We start from the raw sequence: 10,045 nt of genomic DNA on the forward strand, positions 1-10,045 counted from the left end.
ACAGAATTACTGTATGGCCCAACAATTCCACTGGTCAAGGGATTTGAACAGATATTTGTTCACTCCTGTTCATAGCAGCATTATTCACAATAGCCAAATGGTGGAAACAATCCAAACAGTCATCAAAAGATGAATGATAAACAAAATGTCATAGAATGGAATGTTATTTAACCTTAAAATGAAATGAAATTCTTATATATACCACTACATAGATGAAGCTTGAAGACCATATACTAAATGAAATAAGCCACATACAGAAGGACAAATATTGTTATGATTCAATTCATGTGAAATGTCCAGAATAGGCAAATCTGTACATACCAAAAGTAAATTAGTGTTTGCCTTAGCATAGGGGACAAGAGATGGGAATGGAGAGTGGCTGCAGATGAGTACTTTCTTTTTAGGTCATGAAAATATTCTGCAATTAGATTGTTACTATCATTTTACAATTCTGTAAATATACTAAAAACCATTGAATTGTACACTTTAAAAGGATCAGCATGGTATGTGAATTATAATTCAATAATGCTGTTGGGGAAAATGCTGGGAATGTTTAAAAATGACAAAAATAAATTTTATATCCATATACAATGTCAGTAGAGTGGCTGAGGTCAGTATCTGGATCCCTTCTCAGGCTCAGATCATCTCCTCTCATCTACCCTCAGTTTTAACCTTGCCCCACTTATTCCTAATTTTTTCTTAATAAGGCCACCGAGGACTCTTTTTCCCCCTCTGTAGACACCATCTATTCCACCTCTTAGAATTACTAGTTCCTAAACTCAGCTAATTGTTAATGCCAGTCAAGGTTGCTCCTTGGGTAGATATTTCTGCCATGGACTTTTGTCAGAATTTCTTTTTAATATTAGCTCCTCCACTAGTCACTAGCTGCACAAACTTGAGAGATGTATTAAATCTTTAAAACTTGGCTTCCTCATCTGCAAAATGAAGATATTATACTTATATTCATTTTCTAGGGTTTGTGATAATTAAATAAAATTGATGCATCTGAAACTCTTAGCCAAGTCTCTGGGTCATCTTAGTGCTTAGTAAGTGCTTTTTATCATTTGATTTTCTATAGTGGAACACTGTCTTCTTTTGTTTTTAAGGGTGCCACTGCCAATTACAGCAAAATTAATCTTACTGGAATGATGTAACAACAAATTTTTTTAAAGTATAGAAGTAAAAACAAAACAAAGTTTCTGTAGTGTATAGTGTATTAAAAAGAAAAAAAACCTCCTCACCCTATAATTTTGACTCTTTCATTCAACATTCATTCAATAAATGTGTGGTAAGCAGAATAATGTTGTGTCCCCCATCCTTAGTGCCTATTAATACATTACCGTACATGGCAAAAGGGACTTTGAACATGTGATTAAGGTTAAGGACCTTGAGATGGGAAGATTATTCTGGCCCAATCCTTAAAAGTGGAAGATGACAAAAGAAGAATGCTTTGGAAAGATACAATGTGAGAAAGACTCAACCTTCCAATTCCTTAAAAATGGAGGAAAGGCTGGGCGCCTGGGTGGCGCAGTCGGTTAAGCGTCCGACTTCAGCCAGGTCACGATCTCGCGGTCTGTGAGTTCGAGCCCCGCGTCAGGCTCTGGGCTGATGGCTCGGAGCCTGGAGCCTGTTTCCGATTCTGTGTCTCCCTCTCTCTCTGCCCCTCCCCCGTTCATGCTCTGTCTCTCTCTGTCCCAAAAATAAATTAAAAAAAAAAAAAAAAAAAATGGAGGAAAGGCTAATTTTGGATGTAAATTTTAAAAAATAAAATTTAAAAATAAATAAATAAAAATGGAGGAATGGCACCATGAGCCAAATCCAGAGGCCCCTGGAAGCTGGGAGTAGACCTCAGCTTACTGCCAGCAATAAAACACAAGTCTAGGTCCAACAACCACAAATAACCAAATTCCATCAACAAACAAAGTGAGAAGGAAACAGATTTTTCCCTACAACTTACAGAAAGGGATATAGCCTCTTGGCATCTTGATTTTAACCCAGTGAAACCCATGTCTGACTTCTGACCTACAGAACTGTAAGCCATTAAATTTGTGTTGTTTTAAGTCACTAAGTTTGTGGTAATGTTAGGACAGAAACTAATACAAAATATTTATTGAGCTGAGGAAGAGTAGGGGCGAGACCGAGAGTTGCCCTATCTAGCCTCCACTGTTATCATCGTACATAATCCTAATAAATTTGTCAAAACTAGGAAACCAATATTGGAACATTACTATTTTTGTGGGAGGGGGGTATTTTTTTTATTATTTTTTTTAATATATGAAATTTATTGTCAAATTGGTTTCCATACAACACCCAGTGCTCAACCCAAAAGGTGCCCTCCTCAATACCCCTCACCCACCCTCCCCTCCCTCCCACCCCCCATCAACCCTCAGTTTGTTCTCAGTTTTCAACAGTCTCTTATGCTTTGGTTCTCTCCCACTCTAACCTCTTTTTTTTTTTCTTCCCCTCCCCCATGGGTTTCCGTCAAGCCTCTCAGGATCCACATAAGAGTGAAACCATATGGGATCTGTCTGTCTCTGTATGGCTTATTTCACTTAGCATCACACTCTCCAGTTCCATCCACGTTGCTACAAAAGGCCATATTTCATTCTTTCTCATTGCCACGTAGTATTCCATTGTGTATATAAACCACAATTTCTTTATCCATTCATCAGTTGATGGACATTTAGGCTCTTTCCATAATTTGGCTATTGTTGAGAGTGCTGCTATAAACATTGGGGTACAAGTGCCCCTATGCATCAGTACTCCTGTATCCCTTGGGCAAATTCCTAGCAGTGCTATTGCTGGGTCATAGGGTAAGTCTATTTTTAATTTTATGAGGAACCTCCACACTGTTTTCCAGAGTGGCTGCACCAATTTGCATTCCCACCAACAGTGCAAGAGGTTTCCCGTTTCTCCGCATCCTCGCCAGCATCTATAGTCTCCTGATTTGTTCATTTTGGCCACTCTGACTGGCGTGAGGTGATATCTGAGTGTGGTTTTGCTTTGTATTTCCCTGATAAGGAGCGACGTTGAACATCTTTTCATGTGCCTGTTGGCCATCCGGATGTCTTCTTTAGAGAAGTGTCTATTCATGTTTTCTGCCCATTTCTTCGCTGGGTTATTTGTTTTTCGGGTGTGGAGTTTGGTGAGCTCTTTATAGATTTTGGATACTAGCCCTTTGTCCGATATGTCATTTGCAAATATCTTTTCCCATTCCGCTGGTTGCCTTTTAGTTTTGTTGGTTGTTTCCTTTGCTGTGCAGAAGCTTTTTATCTTCATAAGGTCCCAGTAATTCATTTTTGCTTTTAATTCCCTTGCCTTTGGGATGTGTCGAGTAAGAGATTGCTACGGCTGAGGTCTGAGAGGTCTTTTCCTGCTTTCTCCTCTAGGGTTTTGATGGTTTCCTGTCTCACATTCAGGTCCTTTATCCATTTTGAGTTTATTTTTGTGAATGGTGTGAGAAAGTGGTCTAGTCTCAACTTTCTGCATGTTGCTGTCCAGTTTTCCCAGCACCATTTGTTAAAGAGACTGTCTTTTTTCCATTGGATGTTCTTTCCTGCTTTGTCAAAGATGAGTTGGCCATATGTTTGTGGGTCTAGTTCTGGGGTTTCTATTCTATTCCATTGGTCTATGTGTCTGTTTTTGTGCCAATACCATGCTGTCTTGATGATGACAGCTTTGTAGTAGAGGCTAAAGTCTGGGATTGTGATGCCTCCTGCCTTGGTCTTCTTCTTCAAAATTACTTGGGCTATTCGGGGCCTTTTGTGGTTCCATATGAATTTTAGGATTGCTTGTTCTAGTTTCGAGAAGAATGCTGGTGCAGTTTTGATTGGGATTGCATTGAATGTGTAGATAGCTTTGGGTAGTATTGACATTTTGACAATATTTATTCTTCCAATCCATGAGCAGGGAATGTCTTTCCATTTCTTTATATCTTCTTCAATTTCCTTCATAAGCTTTCTATAGTTTTCAGCATACAGATCTTTTACATCTTTGGTTAGATTTATTCCTAGGTATTTTATGCTTTTTGGTGCAATTGTGAATGGGATCAGTTTCTTTATTTGTCTTTCTGTTGCTTCATTGTTAGTGTATAAGAATGCAACTGATTTCTGTACATTGATTTTGTATCCTGCAACTTTGCTGAATTCATGTATTAGTTCTAGCAGACTTTTGGTAGAGTCTATCAAATTTTCCATGTATAATATCATGTCATCTGCAAAAAGCGAAAGCTTGACTTCATCTTTGCCAATTTTGATGCCTTTGATTTCCTTTTGTTGTCTGATTGCTGTTGCTAGAACTTCCAACACTATGTTAAACAACAGCGGTGACAGTGGACATCGCTGTCGTGTTCCTGATCTCAGGGAAAAAGCTCTTAGTTTTTCCCCATTGAGGATGATGTTAGCTGTGGGCTTTTCATAAATGGCTTTTATGATGTTTAAGTATGTTCCTTCTATCCCGACTTTCTCAAGGGTTTGTATTAAGAAACGGTGCTGGATTTTGTCAAAGACCTTTCTGCATCGATTGACAGGATCATATGGTTCTTCTCTTTTTTTTTATTAATGTGTTGTATCACGTTGATTGATTTGCAAATGTTAAACCAGCCCTGCATCCCAGGAATGAATCCCACTTGATCATGGTGAATAATTCTTTTTATATGCCATTGAATTTGATTTGCTAGTATCTAATTGAGAATTTTTGCATCCATATTCATCAGAGATATTGGCCTGTAGTTCTCTTTTTTACTGGGTCTCTCTCTGGTTTAGGAATCAAAGTAATACTGGCTTCATAGAATGAGTCTGGAAGTTTTCCTTCCCTTTCTATTTCTTGGAATAGTTTGAGAAGGATAGGTATTATCTCTGCTTTAAATGTCTGGTAGAACTCCCCTGGGAAGCCATCCGGTCCTGGACTCTTATTTGTTGGGAGATTTTTGATAACCGATTCAATTTCTTCCCTGGTTATGGGTCTGTTAAAGCTTTCCATTTCCTCCTGATTGAGTTTTGGAAGAGTGTGGGTGTTTAGGAATTTGTCCATTTCTTCCAGGTTGTCCAATTTGTTGGCATATAATTTTTCATAGTATTCCCTGATAATTGTTTGTATCTCTGAGGGATTGGTTGTAATAATTCCATTTTCACTCATGATTTTATCTATTTGGGTCATCTCCCTTTTCCTTTTGAGAAGCCTGGCTAGAGGTTTGTCAATTTTGTTTATTTTTTCAAAAAACCAACTCTTGGTTTTGTTGATCTGCTCTACAGTTTTTTTAGATTCTATATTGTTTATTTCTGCTCTGGTCTTTATTATTTCTCTTCTTCTGCTGGGTTTAGGCTGCCTTTGCTGTTCTGCTTCTATTTCCTTTAGGTGTGCTGTGAGATTTTGTATTTGGGATTTTTCTTGTTTCTTGAGAGAGGCCTGTATTGCAATGTATTTTCCTCTCAGGACTGCCTTTGCTGCATCCCAAAGCGTTTGGATTGTTGTATTTTCATTTTCATTTGTTTCCATATATTTTTTAATTTCTTCTCTAATTGCCTGGTTGACCCACTCATTCGTTAGTAGGGTGTCCTTTAACCTCCATGCTTTTGGAGGTTTTCCAGACTTTTTCCTGTGGTTGAGTTCAAGCTTCATAGCATTGTGGTCTGAAAGTATGTATGGTATAATTTCAATTCTTGTAAACTTATGCAGGGCTGTTTTGTGACCCAGTATATGATCTATCTTGGAGAATGTTCCATGTGCACTCGAGAAGAAAGTATATTCTGTTGCTTTGGGATGCAGAGTTCTAAATATATCTGTCAAGTCCATCTGATCCAATGTATCATTCAGGGCCCTTGTTTCTTTATTGACCGTGTGTCTAGATGATCTATCCATTTCTGTAAGTGGGGTGTTAAAGTCCCCTGCAATTACCACATTCTTATCAATAAGGTTGCTTAAGTTTGTGAGTAATTGTTTTATATATTTGGGGGCTCCAGTATTCGGCACATAGACATTTATAATTGTTAGCTCTTCCTGATGGATAGACCCTGTAATTATTATATAATGCCCTTCTTCATCTCTTGTTACAACCTTTAATTTAAAGTCTAGTTTGTCTGATAGAAGTATGGCTACTCCAGCTTTCTTTTGGCTTCCAGTAGCATGATAAATAGTTCTCCATCCCCTCACTCTCAATCTAAAGGTGTCCTCAGATCTAAAATGAGTCTCTTGTAGACAGCAAATAGATGGGTGTTGTTTTTTTATCCATTCTGATACCCTATGTCTTTTGGTTGGTGCATTTAATCCATTTACATTCAGTGTTATTATAGAAAGATATGGGTTTAGAGTCATTGTGATGTCTGTATGTTTTATGCTTGTAGTGATGTCTCTGGTACTTTGTCTCACAGGATCCCCCTTAGGATCTCTTGTAGGGCTGGTTTAGTGGTGACAAATTCCTTCAGTTTTTGTTTGTTTGGGAAGACCTTTATCTCTCCTTCTATTCTAAATGACAGACTTGCTGGATAAAGGATTCTCGGCTGCATATTTTTTCTGTTTAGCACACTGAAGATATCGTGCCAATCCTTTCTTGCCTGCCAAGTTTCAAAAGAGAGATCAGTCACGAGTCTTATAGGTCTCCCTTTATATGTGAGGGCACGTTTATCCCTTGCTGCTTTCAGAATTTTCTCTTTATCTTTGTATTTTTCCAGTTTCACTATGATATGTCATGCAGAAGATCGATTCAAGTTACGTCTGAAAGGAGTTCTCTGTGCCTCTTGGATTTCAATGCCTTTTTCCTTCCCCAGTTCAGGGAAGTTCTCAGCTATAATTTCTTCAAGTACCCCTTCAGCACCTTTCCCTCTCTCTTCCTCCTCTGGGATACCAATTATGCGTATATTATTTCTTTTTAGTGTATCACTTAGTTCTCTAATTTTTCCCTCATACTCCTGGATTTTTTTATCTCTCTTTCTCTCAGCTTGCTCTTTTTCCATAACTTTATCTTCTAGTTCACCTATTCTCTCCTCTGCCTCTTCAATCCGAGCTGTCGTGGTTTCCATTTTGTTTTGCATTTCGTTTAAAGCACTTTTCAGCTCCTCGTGACTGTTCCTTAGTCCCTTGATCTCTGTAGCAAGAGATTCTCTGCTGTCCTCTATACTGTTTTCAAGCCCAGCGATTAATTTTATGACTATTATTCTAAAGTCACTTTCTGTTATATTATTTAAATCCTTTTTGATCAGTTCATTGGCTGTTGTTATTTCCTGGAGATTCTTCTGAGGGGAATTCTTCCGTTTGGTCATTTTGGATAGTCCCTGGAGTGGTGAGGACCTGCAGTGCACTTCCCCTGTGCTGTGGTGTATAACTGGAGTTGGTGGGCGGGGCTGCAGTCCGACCCGATGTCTGCCCCCAGCCCACCGCTGGGGCCACAGTCGAACTGGTGTGTGCCTTCTCTTCCCCTCTCCTAGGGGCGGGATTCACTGTGGGGTGGCGTGGCTGTCTGGGCTACTTGCACACTGCCAGGCTTGTGGTGCTGGGGATCTGGCGTATTAGCTGGGGTGGGTAGGCAAGGTGCACAGGGGCAGGAGGGGCAGGCTTAGCTCGCTTCTCCTTAGGTGATCCACTTCAGGAGGGGCCCTGTGGCAGCGGGAGGGAGTCAGATCCGCTGCCGGAGGTTTGGCTCCTCAGAAGCACAGAGTTGGGTGTTTGCGCAGAGCGAGCAAGTTCCCTGGCAGGAACTGGTTCCCTTTGGGATTTTGGCTGGGAGATGGGTGGGGGGAGATGGCGCTGGTGAGCGCCTTTGTTCCCCCACCAAGCTGAGCTCTGTCTTCCGGGGGCTCAGCAACTCTCCCTCCCTTTGTCCTCCAGCCTTCCCGCTTTCTGAGCAGAGCTGTTAACTTATGACCTCCCAGAGGCTAAGTTGCGCTTGCTGTGGGAACACAGTCCGTCCGGCCCCTCCACTTTTGCCAGCAAGACTCGGGGGCTCTGCTTGGCCGGTGGGCTGCCCCTCCGCCCCGGCTCCCTCCCGCCAGTCCTTGGAGCGCGCACCGCCTCGCCGCCCTTCCTACCCTCTCCCGTGGGCCTCTTATCTGCGCTTGGCTCCAGAGACTCCATTCTGCTAATCCTCTGGCGGTTTTCTTGGTTATTTAGGCAGGTGTAGGTGGAATCTAAGTGATCAGCAGGACGCGCGGTGAGCCCAGCGTCCTCCTATGCTGCCATCTTCCCTCTCTCCCCTGGAACATTACTATTAACTGATCTTTGCATTTTATCTAGATTTCACTAATTTTTCCAATGTCTTTTCTTTTTTTTTCTTTTTTTTTTTTTTTTTTTCTGCTCCAGAATCCCATCAAGGATACCACCATTACATTTAGTCATCTACCTCTGGTCTGAGGCAATTTTTCAGAATTTCTTCATTTTTGTTAATCTTGACAGTTTTGAGCAGTGTTGGTCAGGTATTTTGTAGAAATGTTCCTCAATTTGGGCTTGTCTGATGTTTGCTCATGGTTGGACTCTGGTTATGAGTTTTGGGGAGGAAGACCACAGAGTTGAAGTGCCATTCTCATCATACCATATTAAGGCTACATGCTATTAACATGACTTATTAGTAATAATAGCCTTGATTAAATAAGTGAAGTAGTGTTTTCCGGGTGTCCCTACCTACAAATTTACACCTCCCATGTCCATACCCTTCTCTTTGGAAGCAAGTCATCAAACAAAATCATCAAGCAAAGCCCTTACACAGGAGGAGGCTGGGGTAGGGAGGAAGAATTAAGCTACATGTCTTGGAGGGCAAAGATTCTACATAAATTATTTAAAATTCTTCTATATGTAACATTTGTTAATATTTATTTATTTATTTATTTATTCATTAGTTCATTCATTCATTCACTTATTTATATCAGTATGGACTCCTGGATTTTTATTTTACACTTTGGGTTACAGTCCAATACTATGTTATTGTTTTTGTTGCTCAAATTGTTCCAAATTTGGACATTGGAAGCTCTTTCAAATTAGCTATTATGTCCCTTCAATATGTTCTAATAATTATGTTTCTTGGATACTTCCTTTCTTGTTGGCACCGCTAAATGTTCCAGACTCACCTTCTATTTTCCTTGTCACAATCCTTAGAATCAGCCATTTCTCTAAGAGCCCTGGTTCCTTTTATTGGAGAATGGTATTAGAAATCAAGATCTGGGTTCTAGGTGTGCTTGTTGCTACTGGGGTACCATTGTTTCTAGCTCCTCTTAGTAGGCAGAACTAGGATATCATATGTACATACTAACCCATGTAGTCTCACTTATATATAATTATTTCTGTATCAACTGGTATCTGTAATAGGCTAAACATGAGCTCATTCTGATGTCTCTGACTCTAACCTAATACCATATAACTCATTTTAGGGGGTAAGACTTTGAATTTTTTTTTTCAGAAAAATCAGTTTCATGAATTGAATGATAATTATATGTAGCACCATGGACATTACCTTTCTCTTCAAACCTTCCAGTGGTCCCCCTGATAACATACAGACTCAAATACCAATTCTCAACTTATATATGTATTTTTACAACTTTATTGACATTGGTGTTAATTGACATTGGGTAATTGGGTAATAAATTGCACATGTTTGGGTGTACAATTTGTTGTTTTGACATATGTATGTATGTGCTTATACATACAGCCATCCCACAATTAGGAGAATGATTAATAAAGAATAAATTTACCCACAATTCCTCAGTTTTTTCACTCCCCCTTTCATAATTCCTCTGTCTTCTGCCCCACTCTGCTCCTCTTCCATCCTGAGTCAACCTGCTTTCCATCACTAAAGATTAGTTTGTATTTTACAGAATTTTACATCAATGAAGTCATGTAGTTTGTACACATTTTTTTGTCTGTCGCTTTCACTCTGTCTCCATAGTTATTTTGAGGTTTATCCATAATATTCATATATCAATAATTGATTCCTTTTATATTATTGAATAGTATTCAATTGTGTGGGTATAGCACAATTTGTTTTTCTATTCACCTGTTGATGGATATTTGGGTTGTTTTTATTTTATGGCTATTACACATAAAACTGTCATAAATATTTATG

Source organism: Panthera onca, chromosome B2 (genome assembly GCF_046562875.1).
Source record: "Panthera onca isolate mPanOnc1 chromosome B2, mPanOnc1 haplotype 2, whole genome shotgun sequence".
NCBI lineage: Eukaryota > Metazoa > Chordata > Mammalia > Carnivora > Felidae > Panthera > Panthera onca.